This window comes from Corvus kubaryi, unplaced genomic scaffold, assembly GCF_017639235.1.
Source record: "Corvus kubaryi isolate FWS band 111438036 unplaced genomic scaffold, C.kubaryi_AGA036_p1.0 37260, whole genome shotgun sequence".
NCBI lineage: Eukaryota > Metazoa > Chordata > Aves > Passeriformes > Corvidae > Corvus > Corvus kubaryi.
This window is the reverse complement of record NW_024581077.1, coordinates 647,100-666,051: the sequence shown is the minus strand read 5'-3', so window position 1 is coordinate 666,051 and position 18,952 is coordinate 647,100. Positions and strand designations below refer to the sequence as shown.

At 44.0% G+C, this 18,952-nt stretch overlaps 1 protein-coding gene and 1 long non-coding RNA gene across 9 annotated transcripts in view; one reads left to right on the top strand and one right to left on the bottom strand.

Moving 5' to 3' along the window:
• The window catches only part of LOC121662642, a 436,327-nt gene that overhangs the window by 406,920 nt on the left and 10,455 nt on the right, over positions 1–18,952 (bottom strand). The window lies entirely within an intron of this gene.
• Positions 75–18,952, top strand: part of FAT3 (FAT atypical cadherin 3) — a 398,052-nt gene continuing 379,174 nt past the window's right edge. For 7 of the 8 annotated variants that reach the window (XM_042024007.1, XM_042024009.1, XM_042024004.1 and 4 more), the window contains exon 1: positions 77–225. The gene's annotated coding sequence lies outside the window, so the exon portion shown is untranslated. Of the gene's footprint in view, positions 226–18,952 lie in introns of all 8 variants that reach the window. The other variant, XM_042024011.1, reaches the window with a different exon arrangement.

Sequence of the window (18,952 nt, the reverse complement as noted above, 5' to 3'; positions counted from 1 at the left end):
GCGGCGGCGGCGCGGTCCCTCCGGTCCCTCCCCGCGGGCGGGAGGCGGGCGCGGGCCGCGCTCCCGGCAGGCTGCGCTGGGCTGCGCTGAGCTCGGCGCTGCGCCGGGCGGGGAGCGCCCCACTGCCGTCTCTCCTCGCCCCTTGCCACAGCCCGGCGGCGCCCAAGGCGGCATGGAGACCCAGCGTGGGAAGCGGTGGGGCAGCGCCCGGAGCTGAACCGGCCGGTGCGTACCCGCCTGGGGCTCGGGGAGGGGCGCGGAGGCGATGGCGGAGAAACTTTCCGCCGGGTAAACTCGGCGGTGCGCGGGGGCTCCGGGGGCTGCGGCCGCGACTCGGTGAAACTTCTGCTGCGGGGACTCGGCCGCGCACCGTCCCTGCACTGTGCTCGTGTCCCGCTCCCATCCCCTGACAGCGGCCGGTCGCGCTCCTGCTCTGCCCTGCAAGGTGCAGCAGTGGGCGGCTGCCCCGGGTGCGCTCCCCGCTTCGCGCTGGGGTTTAGCTCGCAAGCGGGCAAGAGCTGGGTTTTCATGTTTTAAAAATTTCCTCGCCGCCTTTTAAGTGCTTTTATTTTGTAGTTTTTTGTTGGCGGCAGCTTTTTTGGGTTTTGAATTTTTTGTTTTTTACCTTGTGGCAGCGAGGGCGAGGGGGTGTGCGTGTCTGTCGCTGCTCTTCAGCTGCAGTTGCTCTTGGCTGAGCCTGGGGACTGGCTGCAGCTGCTTGGGCTGGGGAGAGACGAGTGTTACCGGAGGACCTGCCTGTTCGTATTTCTGTCTGTCTGTCTGTCTATCTGTTTGTCCGTCTATTTTTTCCTCCATGTTTTTAGGAGGGAGGGCTCGCCCCGTTCTCAGGCTCCGGCGCCGGGGGGCTGGCTGGAGCTGGGAGAGCGCTCTGTCCGGGACAGTGGGGGCAGCAGCCGTGTCCCCTCGTCCCTGCCGGGCTTTGCTGGGGCCGCTCGCTGCGGGCTCCCCATCCCCTCCGCCCTCTGCGCGCCCCGAAATTCGGACCGTGTGTCAGTGTGTCTGTCCGTGTGTGTGTGTGTGCAAGGGCTGGGACGTGCCTGGGGTGTGAATCCCTGGGAAGGGAACCTGCTCCGGCTGGCGGTGGGTTAAACGTGGCTCTCCCAGCTCTAACTTCTGCTATTAAAGGAAGTAATCCAGCCTCTCCTGCCCACTTTTTGAATCCCGCTGGATTATTTGCAGGGGGAAAAGGGAGCCGCGCTGCCCCAAGGAATGCATCAGTGCATTTTCTTAATTTTTCTTTCCTTAATTTTTTTTCTTACTATTTTTCATGGTGGTTTAGTGCCCTTGCTTTGTTGTTGGGAGGATTAAGCGTTGCCGAGTGTCCTTAGTCCTAGATTCAATTAAAATAAATGCAACTACAGGGGCCATAAAGGGAAGTCAGCACTGGCATCCCGGCAGAGGCACTAAAACATCAAGTTTGATTAAAAGGAAGGGACTCGAGGAAAGTAGTGCTTCTGTTGGTACTCATTTGCTTTGCCTTTGCAGTGCTGTCAGCTTAGAGAGGTATATGTATCTTTTGATCAGGATTCGTGTGTTCTTAACCAACCTCTGTCCAGCAGAAAGAAAGAAAAAGTCCTCTTCACAGGCAGAGGTGTTTTATCTTATCTCTCATTTAGCAAATGCTTTATGAAATTTGGTTTAAGTTCTCAGAAAAGGAATTAAAAATCAGGAGAGGGTGAACTATGAGGAATGCAGAGGAGAGTTGCTGCCCCATTCTAGTTGCTGCCTGAATGCTCTGCTTTTACTGAGGACTCATTCCCGGTCTGGAGCAATTGTGTAAGGGTATAAGCATTAGCTGGGAAAGCAGAACAAGGCAGAATAGCCTGGCTAGTACTTGTCTGTCTCTTCCTGCTGACATTTGGAGGGCTGCTCCTTCATGTGAACAAAAATTTCCTTTCGTTGCTTGGAGAGAACTTGGTGGTGGGCGCAAGGAGAGAAGGAGTGATCCCTCTGGATCTAGCTTGCTCTTGAAGCTACTGAGAAAGAGCTTACAGGTGTGATTGTTGTGTTCCAAAAAACACTGGAGTCTTGTTGAGAGAGCCATACAGGAGCCAATGTACTGCAGGACTGCAAACTATGGATATCCCTCTGTCTGATCCTTTGGTGGTGCTAGTGTTGTAGAAAATCAGCAGTTTGGCTGTGCTTGCCTTGATGCAGCAAATCATAGTTTTATTTACTTTTGTTCCTGTTTATTTTAAAGCTTGATTCTTTACATAGCATCTGTTGGCATTGTAATGACTGTGCTCCGTACCTGCATGCCGATGGTGTCTAGGATGATTCTGTAACTGTGTGTTATGTTACTGTGTTGTTATCCTGTGTGCTGGACAGGGAGGGCGTATAGCCCCCCCCAGTTTCCCTAAATGCTGGCTTGCTCCTTTTCTCACACAAGGGCCTTCTGTTCCACCAGGTTATATTGTCATGGCTCCTACCATGTTGCACTACTGTGACCTGATGTACTCTGACTGATGGATTCTATCAAATAGAATGAAATGAACAACTAGGAGGGAGTTAGGATGTTTAGCCATTGCTTGTTAGGAGCAGTTTGTGGGTGCTGTTCCACTACAGAGATATTTCTGTGCTGGGTTCTAAAATGTCTTCCGACACATGCCAACTGCAGTCATACAGCTGGTATTTACAGGCAGGTTTTTGTGAAGGACAGAAAGTTGGTTAGGATAAGGTTTGTTTTAGAATGGTGTGCCAGTGTGAAACATCATGCTTCTGGCTTCAGGTTTGAATCCCTTACAGTACAGCAGTGTCTTAAATTTCCTAACTGTTTGATGAGTATTTGCTTGCTTATGTGAAGGGTTTCATGACTTTAGCATGCAGTACATAACACAAAAGCTCTTGGCATTGTTAAGACCCTTACTGTGATGGCTGGAAGTTCCAGGGCAGAATGGGCAGGGACTCAAAATTAATGCGACAGAGGTGAAATCCTGGCTATGCTGACTTCAGTGGGAGTTTTGCCATAGATGACAATGGGCCAAAGCTTCAATCCAGAAGTAGTTCTCCCTTCTTGTTGGTAATCCTGGTGTATTCTTTAGGGAAGCTTTTGCTTTTCTGCTGCCACCCAGACTGAGTCTGTTAGGCAGAGAAGATAGAAGTCTCTTAGGATGTCATGCTGTGCCTTTCACAAGCACAGCATTCTTGGGAAGGAAATCAGGGCAGATAGGAGTGGAAACAAAACCCCAAATGTGGACACACACTGACTGTCTTGCTGCTTGTGTCCTAAGTCATTCCCAGGAACATGGATCAAGAGCTCTGAATGGAGCACAGTTAGCTTCTTGAAACTGCAGAGGAGGGATCTGTCAGTGCCTGCAGCCAGTGCATCTCCCAGTCCCTGCTTCTGCATTTGCAAATTATCGGTTTAGTGACAGACATTCAATATGTGAAGCAACAGTGCATTCATTAATTCAACCCTACTTAGCCTGTGCACAGTGAGTGAGTTTCCCATGTGTATGTTATCTAGTGAGTTATTCTCAGAGACACTTCATATATACAGCATCTAGATAAATTTTTATGTTACATGACAGTGACAAATGGGAAGTGTTTGCTATGTTCTTCCATGACTTGAAAGGTGTGTGTGTGACAGGATATCAGAATATGCATTTAATCAGTGTTGATTGAAAGCTGGTCCAGGTCATGGCCATGTAATAAAACTGATCTTTACAACAAGAATGTGTTGCTTCAGTTTATTATATTCAGTGGAATAGAAGAGGGTTTGTTAATATATACCAAAAACGTTGACTGGGATTGAGGTATTTGAATCTGTCTGATTTTTTAAATTTTTTTTTCCAGTGGAAACACTGTGACGTCTGTAATTCCAGTCCAGACAGTTTTCTTTTACAGTACATTCTTCTACCATGCATTCACCCCAGACTTTTAGGTATTTTGCTCCTATATGATGACAAAAGGAATGAAAATATAAACTAATGTGAAACTGAGTAGCCTGTCTTGCATGTGCATCCTTATGTCCTTACTTTAACAGAGTTAAATAAAGAGAGTATGTTAAACAGTTATAAATATACCTTGTTAATATTTCTTAGTTTGTTTGCTATGAGGATTTATGCATCCAAAATGAAACAATACTAATTCCTACTTACTTTATACGAGTGCACAGGCCTCGTTTCATCCCAGTATAAAAAGTTACAGATATCGTAACAGTCATTGTATTAGACCCTGAAGTCATATGAATTGGTTAACATCTAGATGTGTGTATTAATGGCAAGTAAATTTTGGGCACTGTTAGTACTGTCAGGATGCAAAAGATGGCAGTGCTGTGAAGAGGGATCTGAGCAAACCCTGCTGGGCTGTCGTTTAAACCTCTGCTCTGGGATCTGCGTGGACTTCCAGCTTCTGGGTTTGCGGTTTGGTTTGTTGTTTTTTTTTGGCATAAGTGCAAGTCAAAGAGTTGATGATCCCTGTTAATTGTATCCTTTGCTCTGTGTCTAAACCCTAAGTACTATATTCTCTTTAGTGCTTGAACTTAAGGGCTGAGCTGGAGGCAGGACTTGCTGGGTGCTGGACTGGAATATGCATCAAGTAGTGGTGTGAGAGAGTTGCTGTTCTTAGCTTGCTTGTTTTTCTTAACTTCATGTGCAGTGATGCAGGCTGGGGAAAGAGTGGCTTGAAAGCTGCCTAGTGGAAAAGGACCTGGGGGTGCTGGTCAACTGCAGCTGAATGTGAGCCAGCGTGTGCCCAGGTGGCCAAGGAGGCCAATGGCATCCTGGTCTGGATCAGCAATAGTGTGGCCAGCAGGACCAGGGCAGTGACCATCCCCCTGTACTCAGCACTGGTGAGGCCATACCTCAAATCCTGTGTTCAGTTCTGGGCCCCTCACTGCCAGAAAGACATTGAGGTGCGGGAGCCTGTCCAGAGAAGGGCAACGGAGCTGGGGAAGGGTCTGGAGCACAAGTCCAATGAGGAGCTGCTGAGAGAGCTGGGGGTGTTCAGTCTGGGGAAAAGGAGGCTCAGGAGGGACATTATCACTCTCTACAACTGCCTGAAAGGAGGGTGTAACTAGGTGGAGGTCAGTCTCTTCTACAATGTAGAAAGCCATAGGATGGGAGGAAATCGTGTCCGGTGATGCCAGGGGATACTTAGATTGGATATTAGGAAAAACTTCTTTGTGGAAAGGGCTGTCGAGCATTGGAAGAGGCTTCCAAGGGAATTGTCACCATCCCCGGAGTGATTTAAAGGATGTGCAGATGTGGCACTTGGGGATGTGGTTTAGTGGTGGACTTGGTGGTGCTGGGTTAATGGTTGGACTGGATGATCTTAGACGTATTTTCCCACGTAAATGATTCTGTGATTCTATGAAAACTACAAGGGGTTTTTTGGGTGAAATTGGTGTTGCTTGGGATTAGTAGCACTGATATGAAAACTTCCTGATTTCATTCTTTTTTTTCTTGAAAGAGTCAGGAGCAGACTTTGAGTAGGGTTGCAGGGATGTAGAGAGATGTAGGGTTTTGTGTTGGAAAATTCTCCATTGTCTTATTGAGCTGTTGTTGATTTTGCTGCTGTTCTTGGTGTATGAGCCTGGCTACTATAATAATTATACCTAAACATGTCTATGCCTGTACTGCCTGTCACCCACAGTAAATCAAAGGCATGGACCCTGCAGGCACTTAAAGCAAGTTAACACAAATGAAAAACGCCAGTGGCTTTGCCTGGGAGAAAACAATACTTTATTTCTTTCTCCTAGATGATGACACTACTGATTGTATGGCTTCCACTGTGTGAGTGTAACTTCCTCTGACATCAGCGCGTGTTGGCTTGGTCATTACACATGTTCCAGCCCAGTGCAGCCCCTGCTGCAGGGCCCCAGTGGTGTTGTCCCTCTGCTCCTGCAGAGTCCACAGCTCCATCCCTTGGCTGCCGAGCTGGTCAGAGAGATGTGGCAATATGTGGGGTGGCTCTTCTGGACTGAAATCCCTCTCCCTTCTCTACTGTCTACACTGATTTGGCCCTTCTTCTAAAAGGCATCCCTGATTTTTAAAATTTAAAAAAAATTTTAAGTAGATTTAGCAGCCCATCCTGAGATGTGGTGGGCTTTCCAGGCAGGTAGCCACGAACAGGCTGAGTTAGGCCACTTCTGTCTTCAGTGGAGCTGGTGGTGGGATTTAATGCTGATTGTAGTAAGAACTGCTTTTGGGCCATTTGGAACACTTGAAATCCTGCCCTGCAGCATTTCCATCTTCTTAGCTTAGTCCTGTAGAGCATCTGGGGAGAGGAAAATAGTTTTGAAGACTTCCTGTAGTGCTGGTGAGAAATGATCTGTCACCAGCACTGGAAATGCACCAGAAACACAACTTGTTTCTGCTTGCACTGTGCAAACTAGCCATAAATAACATTTCTTCCATGTCTTTGCAGACTTCAAAGAGTCTTCCAGCTGTTGCAGGAAGCCTATTGAGAGAAGGTAGCTGCAAGTTTAATTGTAGCTTCAGGACTTTAGCTCAATCAAAATCCAAACAATCTGATAAAAATTACAGACACTTGAATGTTGTTAAAGGTTAAAAGTAAGCCCTCTTCAGAACAGCTATTAATGTTTACATCTTAAAAAAAGGAGCTTATTAATATTCCTAAATAGCATTGAACATGTATTATTTTTCCCTTCAAACTATCTGAGCACTTCGTATGATAGTGCAGGTTATATTTGGTGATAAGTCCATATAATGACAGCATAAATATCAGTTTTGCTATCAGATGTGTTGCACTGGTATCTTTTTGATATTAAACATGATTATGTCCCACATTGCTTAAACAAATCATGGTACCCACAGTCTTAAGCGGATGCCTTTGTATCTGCTACAGGGTGAATTTTTTTGATGACTCCTCATATTTCATGGAATCCTAGAATGGTTTGGGTTGGAAGAGGCCTTAAAGATTAGCTAGCTCCAACCTCCCTACCATGGGCATGGACACATTTCACTAGATCACATTGCTCAAAGCCCTATCCAGCCTGGCCTTGAACACTTCCAGGGATCGAGTAGCCACAACTTTGCTGGGTAACCTGTTTCAGTGCCTCGCCACCCTCACAGTAAGTAATTTCTTCCTAATACCTAATCTAAACCTGACCTCTTTCAGTTTTAAGACATTACCCCTCATTCCATCACTACATTGTAAAATGAGAACTCCCTCTCCAGCTTTTTTAAAAGCTCAGTTTAGGTACTGGAAGGCTGCTAGGAGATCTCCCCAGTGCATTCTCTTCTCCAGACTGAACAGCTCCGATTCTCTCAGCCTGTCTTCATAGGAGAGGTGTTCCAGTCCTCTGATCATCTTCATGGCCCTCCTCTGGACTGACTACAACAGGTCCATGTCTTTCCTATGCTGAGGATCATGGAGCTTGGTGCAGTGGTCTAGGTGGGGTCTTGTGAGTGGAGCAGCGGGGCAGAATCACCTCCTTCAACCTGCTCTTCATGCTGCTTTTCATACAGTCCAGGACATGGTTGGCTTTCTGGGCTGCCAGCTTACATTTCTGGCTTAAGTTCAGTTTTTCATCCGCCAACATTCCCAAGTTCTCCTTCTCCCCAGGGCTGCTCTCAGTCCATTCTCTGCTCAGCCTGTATTTGTGCTTGGGATTGCTCTACCCCTGTGCAGAGCCTTGCACTTGGCCTTGTTGAACTTCATCAGGTTTGCACAGTCACACTTCTTGAGCCTGTTCAGATCCCTCTGGATGGCCTCCCTTCCCTCCAGCATCTCAACTGCACCACACAGCTTGGTGTCACCTGCAGAGTTGCTGAGGGTGCCCTCAATCCCACTGTCCATGTTACTGACAGAAATTATAAAAAGTTCTGCTCCCAGTACCTACCCCTGAGGAATGTCACTTGGTGTTTGACTAACCAGAAAATTCCTTATCCACCAAGTGGTCCATTCATGAAATCCATGTCTCTCCAGCTTAGAGATAAGGATGTTGTGCAGGACAGTATCAAATGCTTTGCACAAGTCCAGGTAGATGATGTCTGTTGCTCTTCTCTCATTCACCAGTACAGTCCCCAAAGAAGAAGGCCACCAGATTTGTCAGGCATCGTTTGCCCTTAGTAAAGCTGTGTTGGCTGTCACAAATTACCTGCCTATTTTCCATGTGCCTTAGCATGCTTTTGAGGAGCATATGCTCTGTGATCTTGCTGGGTACAGAGGTGACACTGACTGGCCTGTAGTTCCACGGATCTTCCTTTTTTCCCTTTTTAATGCCACAGTGTGAACTTTGTGGGCCTGCCATGACTTCTCAAATATGATAGATAGTGCTTAGCCACCTCCTCAGCCAGCTCCCTCAGAACCTGGAAATGCAGCTCATTGGATCCCATGGACTTGTGCCCCTTCAGGTTCCATAGATACTCTTGAACATCATGTCCTGCAGCCGGGTGGTTATGGCTTCTCCATGTCCCTGACTTTGCCTTTGCTGGCTTGAGTGATGGGACTGGAGCACTTCACAGGGAAGACCTGTGGCAAAAAAGTCATAAGTACCTCAGTCATTTCTGTATCCCAGGTAACCAGGTCTTTTGTTTCCTTCTGGAGAGGGCCCATGTATTTCCTAATCTTCCTTCTATCACTGGTGTACCTGTAGAAGCTTTTATTGTTGCCCTTTACGTCCCTGGCCAGATTTAATTCTATCAGTTCTTTGGTTTTCGTAACCCCATCCCTATCTGCTCAGACAATCTCACTGTATTCCCTTCAGGGTGCCTATCCTTGCTGCCATGCTCTGGACGCTTCCTTTTTGTGTTTGAGTTTGTCCAGGAGCCCATGCATCCATATTTAAATAAATAGTTAATAATTTTGAGATTTGCATGGTTGGGGTGGGTTTGGTTAGGTTGGTTGTTCAGGTTTGGTTTTTTGGTTTTTTTTGAAAGCTGGTGTTTGAGATTCTTTCATTCATCCTCTAATTGGCAATTAGACAATGGCAGCTCTTGCTGCATTTAGGTGCATGAAGTCACTGCTTGCATGGCTATGTCTTTGTGGTGTGATTTCATGTGAGGTAGAGTTGCTAGCTTGTGTTGGGATGACCTAGCTTTATGGATTTTTGCTGTAGTGCAGTGATGGATACACAGGTAGTCAATAAACTCAGAGCTGAGGTTTTACATGGACATTTTTTCCAGAGGCTTGCTGTGATATTTTTTAGTGAAAATTGAGACACCACTATTCACTGTTAGGATTTTCAAGGAAACATAATTGCTGGTTTCCTTTAGAGAAGACCAGCCTTTTTCTTTGTTCTTTCACTTTGAAAAAAACAAAAACAAAACAACCCAAAGATCAGTGTTGCTTTTGTTTTGCCCTTGATAGTGAGTGTCCATATTATTGTAGTGGTCCAAACCTGGAAAAAGTCTGTGCTATCCAGAAGGAAATGTTCCTCTGGCAGAGAAGCTAGAGGACTTGGTGGAACAACAAACAGCAGGAGTAATTGTTACTATTGTTATTTTAAGCTGGAGGTTTTCATTCAGGGCTGGGATGCAAACAGAGCGAAAAGGCAGATGTTGCTTTCCGGTAGCCAAAGCCTTCCATGTTGTCAGATACTGAATAGCTGGAGGCATCATGATGGTAAAGCCTTTTGGCACTTCTGCCACTTGCCTGGACCCAGGAGGCTGGATAATTCTGGGATTTTGTGAGTCTTCGGGGAACAGACTGGTTTTAAAGTCTTACTATTGACCTTCCACATGTGAACGCAGTTCTCTCCAAATGATGTGTGAGCTTTGGATCACCTTTGATGCATTGGACGAGGCTTTGCCAGCCTGCCCTGTGCAGGCTGCTGGCTCGCTTCCCTCGGCTTCACACGGCAGCATCTGTTTAGGAGGTTCTTTACCCAGCATGTTTGGTGCAGGGAGTATTTAAAGATGCCCACAAGGCTCCTTTGGTGTGGTTTACTGCATGAGTAAAAACCAGTGTGATTCAGATCATTTGGACTATAAGCAATTTTCTGTGTGCTTTTGCAGCCATATCCTGAGGTCAGGAGTAAATGATGAGGCACATATGCTGCTGTCGGGGCTGTGAGGATTGACCCTTGCCAATCCGTGATGCATCTGTTTGGCTGTGATTTGTCTTTGGGTGAATTTACATGGTGAGGTGTACCTGGACTCATGCTGGGCCCTGCTCCTCTGAGCTTTGCACAGTGCATGCTTGAGTTCTGCTTTGGAGCAAACCAGCAGATCACGCTGACAGCTAGAGCCTGAAGGGCCCTGCTGGAAGTTAAGCCAGTGGTGATTCCCTGTGGATTATCATGGTGTATGCAAAAAGACCTGCATACTATGTTAGAGCAGCAGGATACAGAGTTCTGTTCCTTTCTCTCTGCTTCCTCAGCTGTTTTCAGAAGCTGCGTTCTGAAACACCCTTCCAAGAGCTGTTTCTCTCTGTAGTGGTTTAGTGACAGCTAAAATGATTCTTGAACATTAACAAGTATCAGTTGATCCACAGCTGACTTGTTCACGTGTAGATTGTGCGTATGGAAAGACTAAGGGAAAAGTGAAAGGGAGGAGAGATTTCAAGATAAGCAAGGAGTGAGTAGAATGTACTGCTCTGTCTGGACATGGGTTAATGGATGTGGACGAGCTAAGGATAGGGAAAAGAAACAGTGGGAGGGTGCAGTTTTCTGATGTTGGTGACTGCGTAAAGGAACATGGAAGTTTTGGGGTCCTGGACTATGCTAGGTATCTGGCTGGGGAACGGGGAGAAGGAGAAAGGTGGATGGGGAACTTCAGCTATGTTAGCCTTTACCTGGTTTATTTATTTATTTTTTTTTTTTAAGCTGTCTTAAGTACCTGAGATTTTCAGCATGGCTAGAACAACATAGCTGATGTCTTTGTTTGGTGTTTGTAGATTGACAAACCTAAAATGTGCTTTCAGACTTAGTTTTTCATTAGCTAACTACATGCAAGTGGGAAATGTGTCTGCACATAGATTCTGGGAGGCAGTGATGTACAAAGGATCTAGCTGAGATTGAATCAAATTTGACTTCTCAAAATTTGGTTACTTTGGGAATGCTTCATCCCTTATGTTATTGGTTTGTTGTTTTGTATATAAAAATGAAGGTGGTGGTAATAATAGAAGCAGTTTTTCTACCTGTTCTCAGAAGTGTTGACTAAGGCATTATTGCGATAGGCAGATGAGCTAAAGGATTGTGTTTTTTGAAGAAATTCACATCACTTTTCTCACTAACTCTTCCAAGTTTTCTTTTGGCTTCGCAATTGCTGTGACGCACAAGTTCCCCTTAACCTAAGCTTTCATGAAATGAGTTTAGCATTCCATGACTCCTGCAAATGTAACCGTCTGTCACAGTGTATGCCCCATGGACTGGCCTGGCTCACATCCACATTAAGAGGGTCTTGGCAAAAGGAGGGAAGTGGAAGCATCCTGCGGTGATCTTCTGTGCATATAATATGCCTTTCTCACTTTTGTTGCTTTTCTCCCATCTACTGTGTGCTCTCCTCCCAGTGCCCAGCCGCAGTGAGACCACCCCAGTTCCATGTACCAGTGCAAAAAGAGAGCTTAGCCGTTCACATCAAAATTAATTTTTCTCCTGATTGCTATGTTGCTGGAGCTCTAGGAGCATCCTTACTCATTTTGGTAGTCCTGTTGTGTATGTCAACACTGCATCTTGAGGGTTGTTAATATGTTGCCACCAGGAACTACAGCCAGAGGTGAAGCCTGAGCTGGTGAACCCAAGTGCACATGGTGGTGGATGGTGCTCCTGGGCAGCTGGGGCTCGCACAGCAGCTGTGTGCAGCAGGCAGGCTGGGCAGGGAGCTTTTCATAGCCACAGAGCATGCTGTGCTCATGGCCATCCTCGCAGACGCCCTTCAGGGGTTATATGGAGATATGCACTGGCTCTAATAGGAGTCATTAAGCAGAAATTATGTAGGTCATTATCCTGTGTGGAGTGGGAGTTCTTGTGCAGTGTGTGTGTACATTGAGGATTGTGGCTGTTATTGTAGTACGTCCTTACCGGATTTAAATAATGTTGCTGTTACGTGTTTTAAAGTTGTTCATAATAGGATTGGCCACCTTCAGGGTGCACTTTATGCGTGGGCTGTCTTTATTGTACTGACAGTGTAACTGTATTTGTTGCTGAAGGTCAGCAGAAGTCCTGGTTTCTGCTGTCCTCTTGGTTAAGTAGTTCTTGGCAATTTTGGAGTAATTTTCAATCCATCACAGTGAAACTGAGATTAGAAACTAATTCTTTGGATTTTGGACGAAAGGAATAGTGATTTCTCATGAATGTTCGTTTCCCTGCCAGTAGAGGCTGGATGACTTAATCTCTGCATATATCAACATGTTGATCAAGTTTCACACCAAAGTATCCAGGGCTAACTATAACAAATATTTAAAAATGTAAACCCAGGTTGTAATTGAAAACCTTTCTTGGTTATACAGTTCTGAGCGTAATGAAATGACAGCTCAGGGCTGGATTTTTAGGATAGCTTTATCTGCAGTAATACTCAGCTCTAGGTCTATCAAAACAGCCTTCAAAACAGCCAGAGCTGCCTGTGGCATGGCATTTGCTCAAATATGCCTTAATAAAGTCAGTGCAAGGTTTCCTATCCAAAGGAAAAATTAAGTCTTTGGGTGTATCTGCTTTTCATATACCTGCTAGGAAGTCCTAGGGCTGATATTCTGTGAAAATGGCAAAGTTGGATTAATTCTGGATGTGTTTCCTGAGGGAGATGTGACTGGTTGATTTGCTCTTTCCTTCCTTCCTTTTGGGCAATGACAATAAGGCTGAAGCCCATGTCATGTGTGGAGATGGGAGCAGAGCCCTTTGCAAAGTGATTGCTGAGTGCCTGCTGTTAACAGAGCAGGATTTTAAAACCAACCATCGTGCAAAGTTGCATGCCATCCCTTGCAAATGGAGGTACTTCAACCTGCTTATTCCAGCAGGTGGACACCAGGTGCAGCTGGAGGAATCAGGTGGTTGTTGAGATCTAGATGCTGAAACGCTGTAGACCGAACTCATCTTGTTTTCGCCGCTGCCAGCAGGAGCACTTCATTTGCAGTAATGTTATTTTATCATGAGCCAAACAAAACCACACTATTAAGCTAAAAACACACCAGACTGTGGGTTTTAAAGGTATCAGTCAGTCTGTTAATTTAAAAGAAAAACCTTTTTCTAGCTTGCTTTCCTGTACTGATTCTTTTTTTAGCTCTTAACATCTCTTCCCTGCCCACTGTTCAGTTGACTTTAACATTAGGTCATTGGGACAAAAACAGGTATGAGGTGTGTGGGGTTTGCCACCATTTACAAAACCAGTAACTCTTTTCTCCCTAAGAGTGTGGACCCTGAGATGGAGCAGACTTCATTGCTGGCTGTATTATGAGCATATAAACGTTTGGCATCTTCTATAATATCCAGACTTTCAAATCTGCCCCAAGATACTCACTTCATAGTTAGAGAGTGAAGAAATAAGTCTGCAGACCAACAGTTGTTCCAAGGAAACCATTTTACCATCTTTGTCCCTGTGTGCCAGTGTTTTTTCCACTGAAAAAAGAAACTGAAGGGAAAAGTGGAAATCCTGAAACTGACACATTAGAGAATATTTCCCAAATTCATTTGGAGAGAGATGTTATTGCCTATTACCTTCAGGTCTTGCATTGTCTTGTATTATACAAGTCTGCAGAATCTCTGAGGGTCAAGGTTTCAGTGCAGATGTTAGCTTGTCTCACCCCTAGCAGTAAGTCCCAAAGCTCTGTCTCCTAGGAAGGGATTAGTGCCGGGCCTTCATACCCCATTTAAATGGACAGGCCTGTGTTCCACCTGCAGTAGTGGTAGTACTGCACAGACACAGGATCCTGATTTGTTCTAGTGATTGCTTTCTCTAATGAGTTCCCAGAAAACATCTACTATATCTCGGTATTTAGTGTTGCATAAGATGAACCTTTAGAAGGAGGAGATTATGGAGCAGTTCGATAGGAATGACTGATAACAAGTCAAAGTGCTGCTAAGCAGCCCTGAGCTGCTGCTATCTGGTATGGTCTCAGTGGCCATCCCAGCCAGCCGCATCTGGAGGCTTGTGTCTGCGCTGTGGAGACACAGCTCCAGCCCACAAACATGTAGTTTATTTCACTGATACATATAAAAAGGTTTTGACAGTTAGGACAGGATCCTGACATGCTCCCATTTTAGAAATTAATGAATCAAGGCAGAGGCAGGTGAACTTGCTTTCTTCACAGCCACAAAGTGCTACAGGTTGAGTGACATCTGGGACCCAGGTGTCCTCAGATTTTTGATGAGCAGCAGACTATGCTCAGCAATTCTGTCCAAGGGGAAGAAGTCACATAAGCTTGGCCTAGCACTGCAGTGCTAAAAAAGTCACTCATGTTGGTTAGAGCACTGTGCATGTTGATTTAACTTAAGGTTTCCTTCCTGCTCTTCCCTTTCCTATAAGAAATTCAGCTTCAAAGCAGCTTAATAGCAGCTTCGAAGTACTTATGTGGTATTTCTCTAAAGAGCACTGATTCGGATATTGAGGTAGTCAAATATCACCCATGAGCTGCAGTTTGTCTGAGTCCTGGGAACTGATGCCCTCCCCACCAAAGACAACCCGTCTCCTGGCCTCCTTATCATCAGCAGAGCTAGAGATAAAGGAATTCCATGCCTGAAAGGTCACCCCAGCTTAGTAACAAGCCTCCCTCTATGGTTAATGATAAGCACTTCCAGGTGGGTTTCATTCCTTCCTTCCCATGTATCTGGCCAGGCACTCCGGGTGGGTGATTCATACTGCTTACATTGATTACCATGGCAGTGGAGTTGACTAGTTTAGATTAGATTCATAAATTTTAGCCATCAGAATTGGATGAAAAAAATTCCCCACTTATCATCTTGGGTGAGTTTAGTGACCTCCAGTAGTGCTGCCACACTAGTGTCTGTTAGAGAACTATATTGGTGAGAGAAAAGAATAAAGAAAGGTATTTAGGAAAACAGATGAGAGAGACTACGTTACTGCTAGGCTTCTCTTGATTTGAAGACCCAGGATGGTTAGAAATTGCTAATATGCTTTCTGTAGATATCTGCTATTGAGAGCATTTGGGCATTGTGTTCTGTGAAAGTTTTGGATGAAAGTTCTTGACAGAGGTAAGCAAGCTTAATTTACAGGAACTCTATTTGGGAAGCAGCAGTAAGAAAGAAGACGATAGAAGAAATTAAAAGAGAGAGGAAGTTCTGTTAATGCCTGTCTTTTTGGTGGCAAGTAGGTCAGTGAGCTGAAAAGGACCCTAAACAGACTTGCAGTCCTCATACAGTGAGGGTGTTGAGATGCCAATTTAATCAGGGATTGGTTGCATAAAACAAGGAGTACTGGATACATAGTCAGAATTGCAGAAAACATGTTTTATTTTGATTTTGAACATGAAGATAAAACTTGTGTCAGTCCTGCATTCCCATGCAGGGATAGCCAAAGCCATTGTCTTTGGTTTTATGGATGGAGGGACTAAAGGAGATTAATTGAGGCCATGCAAGATTATTGTGTTGCACATGTGATTGCTGACCTTGGTGCGAGGCGCTGTCTCTTTGTGTGTCCCATGCAAGGCAAACCGTGCCACGGCGTGGGTGGCAGAGGGACCGTGGGACCCCCTGCTCAGGGCTGCTGTCACAGGGGGTGTGCAGGAGTCGAGGTGCCCTGATTCAGAAAGCCATTTGCGTGATGAGCAAGTGACGACACAATTCCCGCTCCCCAATGAGCATGAGTGTAAGAGTCCAATTATTGTGCACATAATGAGGAGATCGCTGAAAGAAGGACTGGAGTTTGGCAAGGTAAAATGGGAATGTTCTCTTGCTTCCATTTTGCACTGGGAAGCCTCATTATTTAGTTATGTGATTATGGTTGTAGTTCTGGCTCTTGAGGTTTGAAGTTATTGAAAGGATGATGTGATTGTCATGGTATATCTGGGGATCACATAAGATAGAGTAGGAAAGAGAATGAGACCATATAACTTAGCCTTTTTTGGAAACATCCTGGGGATGATAGAGGAGTAATTCATGGGTCAGAATATGGACATGCCAATACAAAACAGAATTAAGTCTATTAATATTAACCATTATTTATTTTAATTTTTTTAAGGAAGGAAAATTTCAAACCTGTCTTTATGCAAACTGATGTTTATTGAATGAGGGATTCAAATAATGAGATTTCAATCTAGGAAACTTGAAACAGCTGGAAGAATTGAACTGGGATGGGATGCTGGTGCAATGACAGCAATGGGTGGGGTATGCATTGGTGCTGCTGAGCTGGGAATGCTCTGGGGCTGACTGGTGGGTACAAAGCTGCAGCAGGAGACTTGCCAGCACCCTGGGAAGCCAAATCTGCTGCTTCAGTGGAAAATATGGTGAGAAATCATGAATGAACCATTGTCCTGAAAATGTTTTGGAACCTCTAAATTTTTACTTATGTTTCTTTGGTTGGTTTGGCTGTGACAAAAAAGGATTTTCACCCAAATAGAGTTGTTTAGGAACACTTCTCCCATTTTCCAGCTCTTCCAGATTTTTTTTCCATTGTTTAGGCAGCAAGGCAAGTGATATGGTTGTTGCACCTTGAAACGGCCAGTTATTTTCCAAACAGTTTAAAAAACTTCCATAAACTTGAATGAGATGCTTTAATAAAAAATGTGTGCATGCACAGAATTAAAAAGCATCCTCATCTAATTTTTCTCTTTTTATTTTTTGTATAAATTTACTTAACATGTAGCGAGACAGCAAGCTGTGTACCTGTTCAGTTATCACATTAATGAAGCTCTAGGTTGAAAGAAGATGAAGTTATAAAAATGAAGTGCTTCATGGCATTGATTTCTCTAGATGCTAACAAGGCAGAATTTGAGTGGAGATGACAACAAAGTAATGTCTCTGAGGGCTCGCATGCCAAATTAAAGAAAATGTAAATAAATTAACTGAGTCATCCTGTTACTTTGCAGGATAAGGAAGTTACACAAACAATTTCTGGAGTCTTCTAGAGGTTTTTAAAACTAGTGATGCAGTACTAAAGGCATATGAGATATTAAAATAATTTCTTGGTGTATAACAGGTTTATATTTTGGAGTGGGGAGTTTCTGAGAAGAAATGATTCTTTATTTAATGCACAGCTGTATGGTGGAATCAGTTGCAGAAGTAATGAAAGTGAAACCTGCCAAATGACTGGGACAAAAAGATAAGTCCAGTCTTCTTCAAAGTATCGAATGAATCTGTAGAAGGCTTAGGATGCATTAATGAAAGATATAAATTAAAGGAATTATTAGAGGTGTGTATGTGGCTCTTTTGCCTCCAGAGGGAGGTGGGAGTCTCTCTCTGCCATGGGGTCTTGTTTGTGCAGTCCGTCCTACAAGGAATTTTAGAACAGCCTCATTGCACAACTGTCTCTCAAAGTAAACCTGATGTTTTGGAGTGTCATATTTGTGTATCTCAGTGGCTTTGTTAGTATCACAATGAATTTACAATAAAAGGGAAGCATTTTTTCCTTCTCTGCTCTGTACCCTCTTCACTGGTGCTTTGTTTTCTGCCTGAGGCAGTACCATCCGACTGGAAACATCCCTCATCTAACATGGCATGAGTTTCTTTAGGTGTGGTATTCCTGCATCAGGTTGTTGGGTTTTCCCTGTTGTAAGCGTGGAGTTAATGTTTTTGCAGAATTATGGATTTCAGGTGATAGTGTGCAAATACAAGTGAAAAACTGGCCTAATAAAATCTCTTGTATGAGATGTAGCTGTCTGAGAGAAATTTTACCTTTGCTATAAAATCTAAGCCTGAAATTGAAAGGGAAAAACACTTGGCATGTTCATGATAACAAAGCATGTGAAACTGGAGTCTGTGATGTCACTGGTTTTGTAGCACAGCTCCAGAACTGTGTTTCACTTTAGGAGGAGTCAACTTAATAGATAAAGAAGCATTATATTACATGCTTTGGTGTGGATTTTATATTGATGAAGTATGGGTGTTTCTAATACAAGTCCAGGTTGAAGTTAAGATGGAGTATTCTTTCCTGTGATTGTTGAATGGTTTTGCCTTTCATAGCTTTAGCAAGTCCGTGGTTGAAAAGAATTCTGGAATATATTTTGGTTGTTTTTTCTCTCTTGCTTTTTGTACAGTAAAGGTATAACCCATAATCTGTGATCTTATTCAGTCATCTTTGAAATGAATTTTTCAAGAATTTTTAAGAGATTGAAGGTTTCTCTTTGCCTATTTTATAAAAGACGTGAAAAACCAGGTCACATCCATCTTTCAAAATTTTCCATTGGGTTTTCTTTATTTAGATTTTCTGACTGATTTATTTACTTACTCTATTTCTTGTTTATTTAGTTACTTAGATTTTCAGATTGTTTCTTTTTTTTTTTTTAGTTTGGATTTTCTGTTATAGCATCTTCAGTGTGATACATCTGGTCTAAGTTTTTGAGGAGGCAGGGAGGTGACTTTTGGGACTTTTTTTCCTGTTTCTATGTTGGCCTCAGATTGATGCAATTCTTTTTATTACTTTCGGGAAATAGAAATAGAGAGAGATAATACACCTATGGAGAAGTAATATCCGTCTGTAAGGAGGTGAGTAGGGAAAATTGGTATCCTGCAGAAATAGAATATGTATTAGTTTACATTTCCTTCTGTATTTTGAACTTTAAGAAGTGATAGGGTGAGCTGTTGTTGCAAGCTTCTGGTTAATCTGATGTTTTTAAGGTCTGCTTTCCATTGCAGTCTGGGAGTCTTGCTCCACATTCAAGTTGCTAATTCTTGACACACAGGATATTTTCCTTCTCATTAAAATGTATTTATTTATTTTGCACTGAGAATATCTTGCTTAAGATGCTTCTTTTGATCTTTGGTAATGTCACAGACTCAGTAAGACTGCTTGCATAAAGTAGTGTTTATCTCATTTCACTTTTACATCCACTGTTAATTGGCCCTGAGTAATAGAACCCCATTGCAATAACTGTTTTAGTTTGCCAAATCTCAATATGATGTCCAAAAAGATGCAGG